The sequence below is a fragment of the Ambystoma mexicanum genome, chromosome 10, assembly GCF_040938575.1.
Source record: "Ambystoma mexicanum isolate Mex_15411 chromosome 10, UKY_AmexF1_1, whole genome shotgun sequence".
In the NCBI taxonomy this organism is placed as follows: Eukaryota; Metazoa; Chordata; class Amphibia; order Caudata; family Ambystomatidae; genus Ambystoma; species Ambystoma mexicanum.
The window spans coordinates 1,472,858,951-1,472,877,518 of record NC_090932.1 but is presented as its reverse complement, the minus strand read 5'-3'; the positions used below and the strand labels follow the sequence as shown (position 1 = coordinate 1,472,877,518).

The 18,568-nt window shown below is 48.4% G+C and overlaps 1 protein-coding gene and 1 pseudogene across 1 annotated transcript in view; one reads left to right on the top strand and one right to left on the bottom strand.

The window, feature by feature from the left end:
- The first annotated feature begins 5,999 nt into the window (after window positions 1-5,999).
- Window positions 6,000-18,568, top strand: part of IFT81 (intraflagellar transport 81) — a 1,594,755-nt gene continuing 1,582,186 nt past the window's right edge. Inside the window, exon 1 of the mRNA XM_069619559.1 lies at window positions 6,000-6,126. The gene's annotated coding sequence lies outside the window, so the exon portion shown is untranslated. The remainder of the gene's footprint in view (window positions 6,127-18,568) is intronic.
- On the bottom strand, window positions 8,135-9,103 carry LOC138493041 (serotransferrin pseudogene; annotated as a pseudogene).

The following is an 18,568-nucleotide window of genomic DNA, read 5'->3' as shown; positions in this document are numbered from 1 at the left end:
GTTCAGTATTTATAAAAATCGATTGAATGGTCCTGGCCGAAATAGGTAATATTGTACCATTCCATTCAATCGATTTTTGTGGGTCAAAATGGGTAGTACCTTGAATAGAAGCGCTCTCCCGACAGTGTTCTGCAAGCTCCCAGCGCCTTTCACAGGGACAGGCCCTTCAGGGGCCTGCCACTGTAAAATGCGACCCAAAAAATGAATTTTTATCCTGTTTGAGGAACAGAAATGCAAGCGACACAGCAGCGGTTCACAACTTTAAAAGAAATGCATGACAGGGTCAGGAAAGACCCTGTCATGCAGTGGCACCCCCACATCCCGTGAACATAGGGTTGCTTACAATTTCTGCACATTTAAAAGTGCATCTTGCTTGGAAATGTGGGATGCGCTTTTAAATTGGCAGAAACGCCCCCCGATTTGCTCAGGGAGGTAAAAAAGGCCATCTGAATGGGCACGCATATAAAATGTAACCATTCAGGTGGGTGTCCCTTGTGGATTGGGCTGCTCTTTTTTTGGGCGCAAGTGATGAGATGTGTTAGCGCATTTAATTTTTTGCGCAAAAAAAGTTGAGAACCTGGCACCCGGAGTATTTTTTTTTTTAAACAGTAGTTTTTGCAAATGTCATTTTATTTATTTTTTTTTTTTTAAAGGCAGTTTTTGCACAAAACTGACGTTTTCGCGGCATTTTGCGCAAAACGGCCGTTTTTGCTGCATTTTGCGGGATCGCGAAATCGCTATAAGTGGAGGGTCTGACTAGGGGGTGCGCATTAAATAACATATTAAGCACGGGGGATAGATTTTCGGGTGTGAGTTCTCGTGCATTTCTCACTAGGATGGGTGTGGGTGGACTAGTGACCTTAGTTAGCAAGATGTTATATTTAATGAGGGAGTGTTCTGTCCAAGACATTTCAAGGATCTCTTCTAAGTGGACTGTGGTGTTCAGTGTAAGAATCCAATGTAGGATTCGCCCTTTACAATGTGTGGGGGAGTTGACAATTTGTGAGAATTGCATTTCTGAGAATGCATCGTGGAAAGCAGTGGCTTTATGGTCAGAGATATCATTGTACCCTAAGTTAATGTCTCCTAGGAGTATGAATTTGGTGTTGGGCTTCAAGTGGGGGGTAATGAGAAGTGGTAATTCGGTCTCTGGGTTGCTGGTTGAGCTAGGGGATCTATATACTATTAGGAAGTTGATAGTGGTTTTGGGATCTGTGGCTAGTTTGAGAGCTAGGGGTTCGTACCCTGGCATTGTCTCCGTTTTACAGTCTCTGAAATGAAGAGAGGTTTTGGAGATGATAGCAACTCCTCCGCCAGTAGTATCATGGCGGTCTGCTCTTAGTAGTGTGTAGTCTGGGGGCATGGCAATGGTGATTAATGGGCCTGATGCTGCGTGGAGCCAAGTTTTCGTTAGGGCTAGGAAATCCAGTTTGTGTTCTAGGATGTAATGTATGCCAATGGCATGTGCTCCTAGTGATCTTACATTGAGCAGGGCTCCTTTTAACAAGCACATCAACAACCTTGTCTCCTCTACAGCCTACACCACCAAACTCATTACCATCAGCAGAAAATTCCTGTCACCAGCCAACTGCCTCAATCTCTCCAGAGATACCATAGGCAGCAAATTGACACTACTCATAGGTACCTCTGGCAAAAAATGATCAAAGGTTCAACTGCTCCAAAACAACACCCTCAGAGCTGCCTGGGGCTTAAAACATACTGACCACATCCCACAAGCCAGAAGAGATGCCCACTGGCTCCCCATCAAAGCTCGCACTGAATTCAAGATCCTTACAATCGCCCACCACTATATTCACAAGGTCACCCCCGCCTATCAACGCCCGTTTCCACAGAAAGGCCTCTGCACACCCCCTTGGCTCATTCTCCTCCCCTTCCCTATTGACACCTGGGTTCAACAAAATACGAGCTGGACGCACCAGCTCTGTGGTCACTGCCCCCACTCATCAAATACAAACCCTCTTATCTGACCTTCAGAAAACTCCATAAAACGTGCCTCTTCAACAAATATGATTGATCTGTTTTGTTCAATTAACTGTCTACCTCACCTTTCACATGGCAATTTGCTGCCCTGTCTTCAACATCATTTTGGATTCTACTTTGGTACCAGCGCTGTTATACCTCCGGGTCTTGGGCGCTTCACACATGTAATAAATATATAGATATATATGAAAAGGTCGGCAGCCAACAGCACGGCCAGTGCCTCATGTTCAATTTGGGGGCATCTTCTCTCTGTAGCCGTGCGTGCCTTCCTAATAAAGACAAAGGGCGTTTGAATACCTTCACCATCCAGGCTTCCAACATGCTAGGCACACTATTGTGCTGCTGCTGGACTTCTATAGACTAACATTTCTGATTGACAATGGGGTTTAAAGAATGTCATTGTTGTGCCCTCGCAAGGGCTGCTTTGGTCTTCTCAAATGCCATCTGAGTGGTTGCATTCTACTCTCACACTGTATAAGATTCCTCAGAGGTTTTTTGATTGTAGTCAAATTTTGAATGAGCACCATGCCACCCGGCACATGCTTGCATAGTGGCTCATCTTGTCACACCGTCCACATTGTAGACACTCCTGGGTTGTGGGAGTAGTCCACCACACTGGTCACACAATGATTTTGCTGGATCTTGACGTCCTTGTTGCGGTGTACGGTCTATCACCTTCATTCTTCTCGTGCTCGGTCTCTGCGGCATAGACGTAATTGCATGCACCTGTTAAATCTTCTTTCCCTTCATTGTATCTTCCATGTGTAATGCCCTCCTGTTCGCCATCTCTTGAGCTCTCCCCAGCTCCAGAATACGGACTAGGGACAGGCCAGGCTCCTTCAAAATGTGCTTCCTGGTGTCCAGTCAATTGGTCGACAGCAAACTGGTCGACTGCAATTTGGTCGAATGCCAAATGGTCGAATTTTTTTTTATTTTTTTTTTATGTGTTTTGTGGGTTTTCGTGTGGGGGAAAAAAAAGAAGAAAAAAAAGGGGGTTGGGGGGGGACCCCCCCCCAAAAAACCAAAAAAGGGGTAAAAAAAAAATGTAAAAAAAAATTCGACCATTTGGCATTCGACCAAATGGTGTCGACCAGTTGTCCTGTCGACCAAATGTTTTCGACCAATTGACTGGGAACCGTGCTTCCTCAGTTGTGACAAGTGGCACTTATGGATAATTTGGTCTCTAATATCTACCTCTTCATCCTGGAAGGCACATATGGAGGCCAGATGACGCAACTTAGTACAGAAGGCATCCACCGATTCTGTCTGCGCATGTTGCGCCTGTTCAAACTGGAACCTTTCATAGTCCACATTGACCATTGGTGTGAAATAGTTTGTTCAGTCCGCTTTGGTCTCTGCCTATGACACATTACCCTGTGGCAATGTTTTGGAAAGGCGGTGAGCTTTACTGACGGCATAAAAGAGCAGCATGCAGGGCTTAGTTTCATCATCCCAGATGTCGGCAGCTCCAAAGAACATTTGCAAATGCTCACACCATAGCATCCATCACAGTCCCAACTTAGCCGGAGACCCCGCCACATCAAACTCAGGGATCGGATTGCTATGGAAGTGCTGAAGTACCTCTTATAATCCTGTGCTAGATTGAAGTCCTTGCTGTCACCGATCCACGGACGGTGGCACCTCATCTTCCACGTGACCTCCTTTGCCCCCGATTTCTGTTTGCTAGGAAATGTTCATACCTGTTGTTGCACGAGCACTCATTGTGTAGAGCCGCTAACACAGGTGCATGGAACACTCGAGCAGCGCAATTTTCTTCTGGCCGCCCTTTCAGTTTGCTCCAGTCAGAAGAGCACAGCATATGTCCTGCCAGGGACGGGGAGCCACTCTTGCCACCTTCTGCACTAGCTGTTCCTCTGTAGAGGGGAGTCACTTTTCTACCCTATTTGGATGGACAGCCTTGGCATGTGCCGCTTAGTCCGTTACTTATTTAACTTATTTAAATACAATTTTCTTGCCAGGCGAGTGCGAGAGTAGCCAGCCGCTCTGCACCTCACTGCGATTTGGCAGAGACCGGGAACACCTCAACGTGTGTCTGAACTCTTTCCTCCACACAAAGTGCACCCACGATGTATGCAATGGCATTCTGGACGCGTGCCCCAGGAGACCACCTTGTCACCAAGTTGTTGTAGGCCCGGCGTGGTCCCAGACCAAACACACACAGAGGGTGGTGTAACTGCCAGCCTGTGTAAGAATCATGCCCCTTCATTTAGGGCTTCGCGTCCGCCCTACTTTGCAGCACGTATGGGTGCCTTACAGTAGAAGGCTACCAGGGTGGCTCAGCAGGTTGCATGACTGTTGCAGGCATGTTACATGTTTAAAAATTCCTGTAAAGCCATATAACATTGTAACTTGATGTTTAAGCGCCCATATACCCCTGGGTCAGGAGCGCTATCCAAAAATAAATAAACAAACAAAAAAATTACATTTTGCAATTCGTTATTTTTTTTTAAAAACAAGAACCTTCAAATGTTTTCGACCAGGGGATGGGTTGGGCTGGTTGCTTGCTTATATTCAGGACCAGGGTGGCAGAATTGATGCCCCTGTAGTGAAAATTACAAGTTGGCGCCCATGAACCCACAATTTTATTAACTGCTGTCAGCACAAGAGATGCAGTTATTTGTGATTAAGGACAAGCAAAGAACATCTTTAGAAATATATCTTGTGATAAAACACAAAGGAAGGGGCACAAAAGTTACAGGGTCTTTGTGTGGTAGTCTGACAAAAGCATTTTAAAGAAAACTAGCAAATGTAAGTTTTAGAAGCATGTTTCATTTTGGAAATGCCTTTTGTTTTTTTCTATGCAAGTGTAAGCTACATATTTGGAAAACAAGTGTGCCTAGCATGTTGGAAGCCTGTTTTTAGCAGTGATGGCCCCCACCCCAGTCATATTCATGGCTCATTAGCATACATGTCACCCCTCCCGATTTAGGCCGGGAGAATCCTGATTTTTCTGTGAAAAATATTGCTATTGTTCATGGTCTCCCACCTAAAATAACTGTGGCCCCAATGCATTCTTATGGGGAATTATACTTCTCCCGGTTTCCCTGTGGAAATCTCCCTCCTGGGTGTGTCTCAATGTTGGCATGTATGCATTAATTCCTGTAGTGTCCCTTTCAGGCTAGAAGAACACAGGCTGAGCAAATAGAGACAGCAAACACGCGAATAATGGCTGGGGAAAGGAGCAGGCACACCTTCAAGAAAGAGGCAAAGCAGCAAATGAGTGAGGGGGCCGGGAGGGCAATTACCCCCTTCTAGGGACGCCTATGGTTTAAGAGACAGCGAATCTGCATCTACTGAATGTCAACATCTGCTCCTCTTCACAAGGCCAAAAAAACACCCCAATCTGCTGCCCAGAACAAATCCCCAAATACCCAGTGCTGGTCATTGGGCTGGCTCTCGGCGGATCCGGCACCAGATCTGGAGCCGGATCTCGGAATCCGGCCAGAGTCAGCTGCGCAAGCCCATGAACAGCGCTGGAATAAAACGCTCGCAACGGCAGCATTGCCTTTTACCGCTGGATTTGTCACAGTGCCAAAGCTGTGGTAAAATGCAATGCTGCGTTGCAGCACTTTTTTTTTTTTAAAGTATTCCAGCATTGCTGGATGTCCACTACGATCCCCGCCCCCTCTAGACCACATTTTTGCCATTTCCACCACTGCAAATACCCCTGGATGTAAAAACAAGTCAACTCAGTGCTCTACACACAAAAAACAAGAACTAAAGTCCCAATAGGTAGTCTCGTTTACCGCAAATTCGCCTGGTAACCGTGTGCATCGTTGCTGTTACCGTTCCAAATCTCGGAGTAAGAGCTACCTATGATCTAAGCCACGACGCTCGCTCCAGATTCTGCCTTCCCGCTCTGGGACGATCACGTGGTACGAGAGACGTAAGATGGCAGGGGGTCACGAGTTACCTTAAACCACAGACGTACTAGCGTGCAATTCACGTGACCACTAGGAGGCGGAGCGTTGCTAGGGTTCTCGCATGGGAACTACAGGACGCTTAATTTCGTGACAGACACTAGGCACATCTCGCTCGCGCATTGGATTCGCTTATCAGTAAACCGCTGTTTGCTTCTGCCGTGGCATCTAAATCTAACGACAGGTTCGTTACTTTACTTTAAGCGTAGAATAAGCGCGTATGTGTTGTGTATGCCTAATTTATCTGGACTACCTGCAGGGGAGGGTTTGGTGGGCGCTGTCTCAGACGTGACAAACTTGCCACTGTCTGCTGAAAAGCTTACTGCCTTAAAATTGATTTTTAATTTTTTTTGTTTTTTTTTAGCTTTACAACTCTGTTGTATTACGATGATATCCGATGGTGGGCACTGCACACGTGTTTTTCTCTTTTAAAAGCATTGTAATCTGGCACGTTAGTCTAATTGCTTCTTTGAAGAGATCTACGACTAAAAGTCACACAATGCATTATTGTTCACGAAGAACCAATAATGTCACATGGGCATATATGGCCCAGGTGACACGAAGTCTTCTGCACCGTACAGTACAACTGAAATGCAGTAATGCCATATGTGATATGTGCGGGCGTATCTATTGTAGGGCCGACGGCGGTCACGCGGCTTGCCTCAGGTGCTCGTTTTATTAACTTGGGCCCATCTTAAAAGGGCATTACACATTGGGAGGGACCCACAGCTTAAAAGGGCAACACACATGGGATGGTCACACATTTCACTCCTCTTTTTCCATAATGAACAAAACAAACATTGCTGAAACATGCATGCCCCCGACCCCCCTCTCGTTACTGAACCACTTGAGAGTAATGGGGTGGACAGATAGGATATGCCACTGATACAGACAAAGGGACTTGGATAGTTGTAGACATAAAACTTATTAACACACTCTAAACATACTCGGCGGGTGACAGTCGTCGTGGTTGGTGAACCACCAGTGGAATGGTGGCAGTTCTACCACATTTTACAAGACCCTTTATTAACCTGGGGTAATTGGAGCTTCAACCACTGAATGCTGCCATTGCCAGCTGCTGGCACCATTTAGAGCATGGCTACAAACCAAGGGAGCACAGCTTCACATCCATTTAACTGGGCCCACTTTAAGCACATAATCTACATGCATGCTCACAGCATCTAAACACATGTTTATTTTGTCTCTTCCGAGTACTTGCAGGACTGCAGACCAGTTGACTTTGCTCCAGTGTCCGTTCAGGATAGTCATTCCCACAGGTCCAGGTCTGTTGATGGTAAAGTTCAAAGGCCAGGAAAGCAGCACCAGGGGCCACATCGGCTTAGTCCCTTGATGTTGGGGCAGGGCAGCAAGACATGGATAGCAGGGTGTCTAGGCTGTGCCAAGTGATGTTGATAGGGCATGGGTGGCAGCATGTTACTCACCCTCTCTTTTCATTGGCCATGCTCCCCCAGGCAGGGGTGTCCTTTAACTGTAGTGGCACAGGAGGGCGCACAAGCACTCGTGCAGAACTGCACCCCTCATTTGCCCGTTGCACCGCTTCTTGGTGGCCTGTGTCAGGGTCGCATGTGTTGGTTGGCCAGACACAGGTAACAGGGTGTCTAGACCACCTCTTCTCCTATCCCAGGCGGGATTGTTGCTCTCTACTTCCTTTTCTCGCAACCACTATGGCAGGGTGTCGCTGGTGGCAGGGCGTTAGGGCTGTGCAGGCAGGGCGACGCTAGTGATATAATGATGATATGGCATTTATAATGTGCCTATACACAATTGTTTCAAGGCACGACGGGGCAAGAAAGGGGAAACAGAGGGAAGACAGACAACGATCCTACTAGGCCAGGTGACATTGAGATCATGCAGGGCAGGGGGAAGGGGAACAGTGCGGGGGGGTGGGGGGGGCGTTAGGGCCACTTGCTTTGCTAGCATGGGTGACACAAGTGGCTGGTTGTTAAGGCCACTTCCTGTTTAGTCCTCTTCCCCCAGGCAGGAGTATGGGCAGGAAGCTGCCAGAAGAAGAGGGCGCACACCAGTGGTAGGGTGACACTAGTGGTAGGGCTGTGGGCAGGGCGCTGCCCGCAGTATAGGGCATACACCAGTGGCAGGGTGTTATTTGGTGCGGTACAGTCACTCTACTCCCTCTTTCAGGCAGGAACCACATCCATTTACTGGTGCAGTTCTCACTGCACCACTGCACAGGCGATGTCGTTCCCACTGACGGCACTCCAGGTGTCGCACTTCTTTCTCGGCTTTGTCTATCATGCACCAGCGCAGCGCTTGCAGATGTTTTCCTCAGGCTCTGAATAGCTTCAGAATATGTTGTGCTGAGCAAGATAGTGGCGTTCATACTTTCTGGCAAGGGAATCAACTTTGTTGCAGAATCCTTAAATAACAGGTCCTTGCTTCCATCAGGGGAGACTTAACGAAATCGGCCTGTGTTTTTGTGGGGCATTTGCTGATTGCTTTGGACTTCTCGAGGGAGCTTCCTGTCACCACCGCGTGAGCAGGAACTCTACCCAGGCTGCAGTCCTTGTACTCTGACAACGGCTTCCTTGTCTTGTCCAGACAGAGCAGCTTGTATTTGTCAGTTAAATGCCCCACAAAAGCGACCACACCTTTTCCTTCTGCCAGGCATTTGAAAGCTCCACCTTAGTCGTAGTAGGGCTCCCTGCTAGAGAGTGTGAACTTGCTGTCACCTTTTGCTGCACACAAGCTGTAGAGGTTGGAATCCTGGGCGCCGGGAACACAGTTTTCAGATTCTGAAACCACTTTCTTCAAGGGCTTGTCGCTTCCATCCCACTTGATGTAGCCCATTCGTCCCAATGGGCATGTTTCAGCCCGCGGTCTTGCCCAGCCCGGTATGGCACGACGCATTGCCCTTCAGATCCGAGAATTGGAAAACAGACCCTATCCCCACCACATCAACAGCATATTAGCAGGTGTCAATCTCTTTATAAGTGCCATAACTTTCGAGCACTACAGGCTTCAAGTTTTTTCAATCCAGCATCATAGACATGCCCGCCATCCAGGCAGATGGCATCTGCTTCATCATTCGCAATGTATGCGATGCAGTCTTGAGTACTGGATTTCTGCACACAGTTGAGATTAGAGTAGCTTGCAGCATCCTTAAAGGCTCTGCATTGCTTCATTTCTGCCAGTGAAACTGTGCACCACCTGATGTTGCCTTTAGGCAGCGGATTGGCCAGGCAGCATGCCTACTCTCCGTTTCCGAAACAGAGCTCTGCAGGCCACCTCTCCTTTACAGCTCCTCAGTGAGGGATCAACCTCGCCATGTGGTTTCCTCCAGATGTTGCAGTGGCAGTGGCTGCTTTACATTTCTTCTCTTGGGACAATTCAGCTCTGACTTTGGAGCCTTGCATTGTCCATTGGCCAGGGACATATTCATTTATTTAACAGCGGCAGCGCCGCCACCATCACCTTCCCCTCTAGGCGGGAGAAAACAAGAGCACTTGGCGGCAGATGCTGCAGGGGCTGCGGGGAGACCCCTACTCTGGCCGCATGAGCACCCTCTTCAGAGGGCTGCGTCCAGGGAGGCTCTGCCGGCAGGGCATGGGCATTGCATCCACTCCTCCCTTTCACAGCGGTGGACGCCGCTTGCTTCTATTTCATGCGGCGGTGGACGCCACTTTCCTCTCAGCCCCCTCAGGCAGGCGACCACACCGCAGGGGTCCTCCTCACTCATTACCATTATTGTGGGCCCTGTGGCGGTCACGCGGCTGGCCTCACAGGTGCTGTGGGGCCCAGCACCATGTTGGTGTGCCGGGGTCACCCCGACTTATAGTTGTTGCAGGGCAGGGCCCTGTGAGGCTGAGGGGACACAGCCTGGGTGGCGGAGCACCATGGATGCCGGTAGCATCCAGGATGGTGGGTGCCTGTGCTGGATCCAGGGCACCAGGCTGGTCATGGGGGCCCAGACCAGAAGGGATCTGCAGGGCCGTGATCGCACAGTGTAGGCCTACAGGCCCAGAATGAGAGACGGAGACAACAGATGTTCCATGGTTGGAGTCTGCAGCCATTCTGATGCACGTGCTTGCAGTTGCTCCTTTTATTAGCTTGGACCATGACAGTCATGGCCCATCTTAAAAGGGCATTACACATTGGGAGGGACCCACAGTTAAAAGGGCAATAGACATGGAGGGTCACACATCACAGTATCACGCCTAAGATGTGAAAAGCTACTTCTATAACATTTGACTCTTTTTATCTTCAAGTTTCAATGAGTTTTATACTGTTCGAAACGTTGATAAAAAATAAGCTTGATCGCATCGAAATGTAAAGCTGCCCTCCATTCCAACTCTTTGACAAATAGCCGTCATAAATGTAATCCGCAGCTACTGAAGTAACATTTGCTGCACATGTTTATATTCCTAAAAACAGAAGACGGTTTTGTCCAGTTGCATATAAAAGGTCCCTACATGTCTACATTTGAATATCCCCTTTGAGTAATCTTTAATGAAGATGTGAGGGACTACAGTACCATCAAAAAAGCAAGTACTGAGATTCCAAGATGGCAGCCAGATGGTGAGGATGTGCGAGCAGTCTGCTCTGTCCTCTACGTGGCCTAAAAAATGAAGTGGAGCTTCCCCCACCTCCACGGCCACTAATTGCACTCTCTCAAACAACCAGAAAGAAATCGGGGAATTGCTGCACCAACCGAGCACTTACACAGACTTCCGAAATAAAAGAAGTTAGGAACTGCGGCTCCAACCTCCGAGGGAGGAGTGTACACCCGACAGGAGCACGTAGACCTATAAACGTACCTCGGGACTACGAGGCATCGGAATAGCGGCAGACAGATCGGAGCGCAAACTAAAGGAAAGGTGGCAAACCACGGCGGAGCACGAAACCGGGCACACGGCCCACACCACAGCGCTACGCAGTACGACTCGGCAGCAAATCAAGCTGGTCTCGGCCGGCTCTCCTCTGCATTACCAAAGACATTGCGGCCGACACCAAAGAGCCAAGGAGACCACCTGCACACCCCAGTAGTAGCACAGGATCAGATCAGCATCAGGCAGGTGAGCGGCTGCAACACAGGGGTAATCTAACACAGCAGCAGCCCCCACCAAGAACCAAGCTATTGGCGCCACACACAATACGGGAAAGGAGCGGCTGAGAGGCACCAGTCTCGGTAAATCGCCTGTGGCCAGCGCAAGCACCGCTCACCCCCACGCAACACCTGGTACATAGCCAGCCACAACAGCGGCTCCCCGGAATGGAAGACTCCCACTGCAAGCCTGCGTGGGCCCAGCTCAAGGTCCTACCCACTCCCCCCCTCCTTCAAGGGACTTCAAGCAGCCCCCCCAATCCCCCTGGAATAGAGAGGGGAGCCAGGCCAACAGCTAGGGAGTGGAACCCAAACTGAGGAACTGGATCCCCCAGAGGCCCAACACCTACTGCACCTCCTGAGATACGCTGAAACCTTGAACCCTCCCCAAGGGTTCCAGTGCAGCCCCAGGAATAACCCACGCACACTACTAGGGCACAGCCAGCTACGGCAGCTGCTCTCCCAGAGCAGAAGACTTCACGGCAAACCCGAACGGGGACCCGCTCAAGGGCCCACACCCCCCACCACCCCATCAAGGGACCGTAAGCATCCCCTCTGTCCCCTGGAATAGAAATAGGAGCCGGGCCAGTAGCGAAGGGAAGGGGAATCTAACAGAGGAACCGGACCCGCCTAAGCCCAAGGCTCCAACAGCCACAACACCCCTGGAACCCTGTGGAGCCCCCAAACCCTCCCCAAAGGACCGAGATTAACCCCCACAACACCATCCTGAACAACACTCCTAGAGGCGATACCTAGGCAAAGTGCAGCCCGGGGAAAACCCCACAGGGAGAACAATACCATATACAGGTGACGCAGAGAGGGGAGAGAGCCAAAAGGCCACCAACTAACCCACTTGAGGAGACCGCAAAGCCCCAAATCAGTTGCGGGGTGGGGGGGTGCGCAAAAGCAGCTTGCGACCCCCACAACAACGGCCCTATCCGATGCCGGTAACTAAAGGGGGAAAAACATACTCCGTAAAAGATCCCAAGCTTCCACGGGTTGAGAAAGCCCCATCCAATGCTGCTGGGCTAAAGAATCGGACCCCAGGGACCAACAAGGCAAAACACAGAAGCTCCCGAACATCCCCGAAAACGACCTTGGATTTCAGGAGAAATTCACGGTGACATGTCAAACGCATTTCACCTCTTTCATGGGGGAAATTAAACAATCCATAATGGACTTAAAAGAAGACATTACAGCCCTTGAGGAAAGGACAGACACCACCAAAAGGGCCCTACAAGAAGTAGCAGAGGGTACCCGCAAAATGGACGTGGCCCTGGAAGACCTAGCTAGGGTAACCCAAAGCATGAAGCTACATTGCGAAGACCTAGAAAACGGGGCACACGGGTCAAATATACACATAAGGAACCTGCCAGAGGCGATAAGTGATGCTGAGCTGAAACCCAAGGCCACACACATTTTTTCGGATCTCCTGAGGACGGATGCCTCAGGGGAAATCTTATTCAACCGGATCCATAGGACAGGCCCCAGACGACAAGAGCCAGGTGCGCGAGCGAGGTAGTGGTCGCCCTGGCGAGGTACCCCCAAAAAGAGGCCATCCTCCATGCAGCTTTCCCAGCAGAACCAATTACCTTTTAATGGCACAGAAATACATCTATAGCAAGACTTGTCACAGTCAACCCTTCAGAAAAGAAAAGAAATGGGGACAGTGGTGAGAAAACTCCAGGCCAAACAAATCAAATATAAATGGACATTTCCCTTTTGTGCTCCTTTTCCAATGGGAAGGCTGCCAACACTGGATCACAACAAGGGAGGAAGGGACACACCTGATAAGCATGGAGGAAGACGAGGACGACCCGGCATTATGAAACACGCCACAGATACCTCAACATCCTAAACAATGGGAATGGACACCAGTAAGGAGACCACAGCTACGAGGCCCACAACATCTGAACCTCCAAAAAGAGAAGGATGCCGCTATCCCAGAAGGCCACTGACATCGGGAACCGATAGCATCAACACGTAAAAAAGACACCCAAGGGACAGAGGCGGCATAAGGCCGGAAGAACTTGGAATCACCATAGGGGTATTAGCACACCCCACAAGAAGGGACTGGCAGGTCCAGCGAGCTCAGCCCCCAGGCTATCAACCGGGGAGACACATAGGTACTGGTACTGGCACGAGGGCAACGGGGGGCTGGGAGGGAAAATAAGGGCAGGGGGCTAAGGTGGGAATGTTGCAAGCCCAAATTGGGGCATGGCTCCCACCCTTGGTTCGTTTAGTTGGGGGGGTTATTGTTAACTCTTCCTAGGGCACTACTCTGGAGAAACGCGAGCGTCATCCCTCAGAATGGTCAGAGTTCTCACACTTAATATACAGGGACTGAACACCCCAGTGAAAAGGAACAAACTGGAAATGCTGCTAGCACATCACGTTCCAAGAAACGCACATCGAGTGCACTGACTGACCCAGACTGAAGTTGAGGCGATACCCGCAGATATTCCAGGCGAGCGCCCTGAGCAAAGTAGCAGGGGTCCTAATCACAACGAAACAATGTTTGGCAGTGTAAACAATAGCCACAAAAGCAGACAAATGAGGGGGATACCTATTCATCACCCTCCAAATAGACACAACGATTTTGATATTAGCCACAATATATACCCCCAATTCTGGGCAAAACGGCTTCCTAAGGATGGTCTTAACAGAATTAGAAACGTTTAGTCAAGGGGAAATCCTGGTGATGGGAGACTTTAAGTTAGCCTGGCATCCTAAGAAAGACAGGACCGCAAAACGTACACATAACCACACCCCTCCTTCAACAGCTCTCCATTTGGGCCTCAACCATGCTCCTGGGCAATATCACACAGATAGACCTCCACACCATCGCAATCTCAGACCATGCCCCCATATCCATGACACTCAATCTCCACCAACAAAAGTGGGGGTTATGAATCTGGGGCTTCCCTAAGGAATTACTCTCAGATTTGGTAATGAGGGAAGAAGTAGAAGGGGCAAATCAAAGAATATTTTGAAAATAACGCAAAAGCGGGTGTCTCAGAAGTGGTAGTATGGGACGCCTTTTAAGGCCACGCTCAGTGGGGAACTGATAGCCCTCTGGGCGCGGTGGCACAATCAGCTGAGAACCCTGAAGCCAGAGCTAGAAGATGACCTTCTGGACATTATGGCTAAAATGGCCCAATATCCCAGCAAAAAGGTGTGCAGGGAATACCAAAATGCAGAAGGCAAGCTACATCTCCTTCAGACTAGGCAGGCAGAAAATAATCTTTTAAAGGTAAAACAGAGATACTACATACACCCCAACAAGGCAGATAGGCTGCTAGCCAGACAATTGAAACAGAAAGCAGCATCCCAAATAATCCAGGGAATCACCAACCAACAAGGTACTAAGATCCACACCCGAAATAACAGACCTATTTGTACATTTCTACTCCTCTTTATAAATCAGACAAACCTGAAGACATACAACAAAAAACCTTCCATAGCTCACTCACACTCCGCCAGATTACCCTGGGAAGACCAGGCGACATTGGAAGCCGAGATCACATTGGAGAAAGTGGGACATGCCAGCAGAAGCCTACCCCTTAACAAAGCCCCCAGGCCTGATTGGGTCCCATCAGCATTCTACAAAACCTTCCAACAGGCCCTGGCAGCAAGACTAACCTCATTATTTAACTCATTCAGGGACACTGGTTGCATAATCTGCACGATGTAAGAAGCAGAAACCATACTGTTCCCCAAATCAGCAAAAGATCCAGCGCAATGTGGATGATACAGGCCCATCGCCCTCATAAACGTAAAGGCTAAACTATACATTAAAATACTAGCCAACAGGCTGGAAACCCTTCTGGCACAGCTCATCAACCCAGACCAGTCTGGATTTATACAACACAGACAAACACATGACAATATGCACAGAATTTGTCACATCATAGAAAAGAGGCAACGAAAAGGCATCCATCCATCCTCCTATCTTTAGATGCAGAGAAGGCGTTCGACAGGGTAGAATGGTCCTTCCTATTTAAAACCGTGGAAAAGATGGGATTCGGAGCAGGCTATATTAACAGATTTTGCACCAACTATCAGGATCCCACAGCCCGACTCCTCGTCAACGGGGACCTCTCTCAACCAATCAAGCTGGAGAGAGGGACCAAGCAAGGCTGTCCCCTCTCCCGCTCCACTACGCCATCCACCTAGAAGCCTTCCTAACAGCCCTCAGCACTAATCAACAGATACAGGGGATCCTGTTTAGAAAGGAAAAGCACACAGTGAGAGCATACGCGGACGACATGCTCCTTACACTCACAAATCCAGAAACCTCCTTTCAGGCAGTAATGCAGGAAATAATCGTGTTCGGGACAGTAGCAGGGCTCAAGGTTAATATTACAAAATCCGGAATCCTGAACCTCTCTCTGGTAGGGGAAATCCCTCCAGAGGGCTAAGAAGCTATACCAAGTCCAGTGGGAGACAGGAACAAAGACACACACAGACACACCCGCCCCCCGATTCCACTTCCAGAATCCTTCTTTCGAGCACTATGCCGACTAATTAACCCCATTTATCAGGAACAATAAATCGGCCCGCAGAGTATTACAAACAATGACGCTTCCCATCAACAAGGGCGGCCTAGACGTCCCGGGCTTTGCATGTTTGCATGTACTACTATGTTGCCAACTAGGATAGTAAAGGAATGGCTGGTAGGGGTGTCCAGTCAAAGGGTCGACTACAAAGGATCGAATGGTCAAAGAATCGACGCAATAGGGGCGAAAAAAAAAAAAAGGATCGTTTTCTTTTTTTTTTTTTTTAAACATTTTTTATTATATATTTTTGGGGGGTTTTCATTTAGGGAAAAAATGTTTTTTACCACAAAAACAGGGGTTGGGGGGGACCCCCCCCCCCAAATGAAAATGTAAAAAAACCCAATTTTTTTCCGATCCTTTTGTCTTCGGTCCTTTTGCATCGATCCTTTGACCTATAAGCCTGGTAGGCAGGTCAGAGAAATGCTGGATACGCATGGATCATTCGGGGGGGCACCTACCACTGCATTGGTAGGTGTCCCCCTGAATGAAGTCCTTTGGCTACACAAGTTAGACCGCCCTCGAAATATGCATATTTCAGAAATCACTAAGCTGGTAGAAACCATCTGGGACCTCGTATCAAAATACAAGCAGATCACTACTTTCCCTTCCCCTTGTACCTATATTCGGGAACCGCCAATACACCGGGGCTAGAAAAGGGAGCTTTTAGGCGCTGGAAGGAGGCAGGATACACTGAACCTAGAGACATGTTTTAAGACACGGACATTAAACCATTTACCCAGTGCAAGGCTGAACTGCGACTAACTGAGAAAGACAGCATGTCCTACTTCCAGCTACGACATTGGCTAATGAACATACACACATACTCAAAGTGGCAACTCGCCCCTCACCTCATTTGAGAAATTCCTTGCCTCCGAATCTGGGGAAAGATGGCTTATCTTCAACCTATACAAAATAGGACTAGAAGCTGTGCAAAACATATATCTAAACTACTAAATCAAATGGGTAGACACTCTAGGGAAACCACTCCCGGAATAAGAATGGGAACAACTGTGGAGAGACATCCCCAAATGCAACCCATGCCATTCAAGTACGGGACTTCTGGTACAAGACAATGACCCAATGGCACTACATCTCGGCGCGCCTGCAACAAATCTACCCTGCAAAAACCCAGCTATGCTGGAGAGACTGTGGCGGAACAGGGGACTGGCTGCACATCTGGTGGGGTTGTCCAAAATTGGGAAACTTCTGGGATACTATTAACCACAATATGTGTGAGATAGTTGGGGAACAGGGGCCTAGAACCCCAAAAGAAAGCTTACTTTGTATGGGTGGGAAGCACTCCCAATCATGGGCAAAACGCAAGCAAAAAGGGTATGTCATCCTGTCAATAGCAGTCTTATAAGTAATAGCGTAGAAATGGAAAGCCATAGACCCCCCCCCCCCCCCCAATCAGAACAGAACAGGACTGGCTAGCCAAAGTATGGAACTTTGTCTCCCTGGAGTGGCTCACGTACTCCCTCCAAGGGAACCAAGCCAAATTCACCACGGAATGGGAGGCTATAATAGACTTTCTACATGATGACTACAAGGAACCCTACTGTCCCGACAAATTGCGAATTCTGGGGATAAAGTGACGAGACAAGAGTGAAACAAGATCCTAGGGAACGTTCGGGGGGAGGGAGCGCACCAGGAGGTCCACAATGTTCTGTACTTTTAATTTCAATAGTTATAACAAAATCTAATTAAAAGAAATAAAGAAGAAGAAAAGCAAGTACTCGGCCTGTGATGTTACATGCTCGTCCTGCTCCCACACAACATCTCAGGCACTCGTGTGGACACAAATACACAGAAGACCAGAAGTAGAGTGAAGTGGGCTGTAATGCAAACACACCAGTGAATGGGAGGGCTGCTCTGACCAATCATGCCTGGCTCATTCTTATATACAAAGGATGTCTCGAAACCCGTTCTGCACCCATGAAACAGCACATATATAACAAAAAGGTCAATTTCGGAGAACAGGGGGAAGGAAGCCTGCAGTTGCGAAATGCATGGTCATATCTGCACAGCAGTCTCTGGCGTTGGATTAGATCCAGCAACGTTGTCAGCTGTGTACTTCTCAGGAGGGGCTCATGAACTGGCAGCGGGCAGCATGCAGCATCACGCATTCCTCAGCTCTGCTCTTTGACCTTGCTTGGCATGCGTGTTAAGCTGTTAGGCCAGTCTCCTTACCTCAGATGTGCCTCATGGAAACGAAAATAAAATGCAATATCAGAGTTGGTAGCCTATGTGCAGGATGCATTTTTGTAAACAACGATATTGGGCTGCTAAAGAAGATGGCTAAAGGTTTTGCTGGGGAGCTGCTGAAAAATAGAGCAGAGCTCCAGAGATTAAAAGTTGCTGATCTGGCAAAGCAAAGTGCTCTGAGCGATATTGAGATGGGAGTACTGGGTGGAAATGCCCTGTTAAAACCTACTGCTGATAACCTAATGACATACAAATACTGGAAAACAAATCTGAGACCATGTGACAGTAACTCTGAATCAGCAAAGGATTTAAATGAAGATGGAAGTGTCCCACTAAAGATAGTAAATTTGTCAATTAGCAAACTTTTAGCTGAAAAACCCACCAGTTAGAAAAGAAACGATAAGTAACGCCTCACCATTAATAAGTTCACGAGAACACAAGATGTGTGGAGAGCAGAAAGATCAATTAATGGATACTTGCTCAAAGATGTTTTTTCTGTGTGATGAATGTACACAAACCAAGAAAGGGAATGGGAGAAAAGATTAATGCCCTTCTAAATGAACATATCCACATTCGTATTGCACTAGTGGACAACGGCCTACTCTATTAAGTATAGAACACTTCCACCTGCAATTCAAGTCAGATTCTCGTCTATTGTTGTACCATGCCATTACGTTAGAAAGTATCTAGTACCATGCCAGTGAGTTAGAACGTATCTTGTTAACCGTAGACTGTTTCTGGTGAAAAGGCATGAATCGTTTGCCCAGAAAAAGAAAACAAAC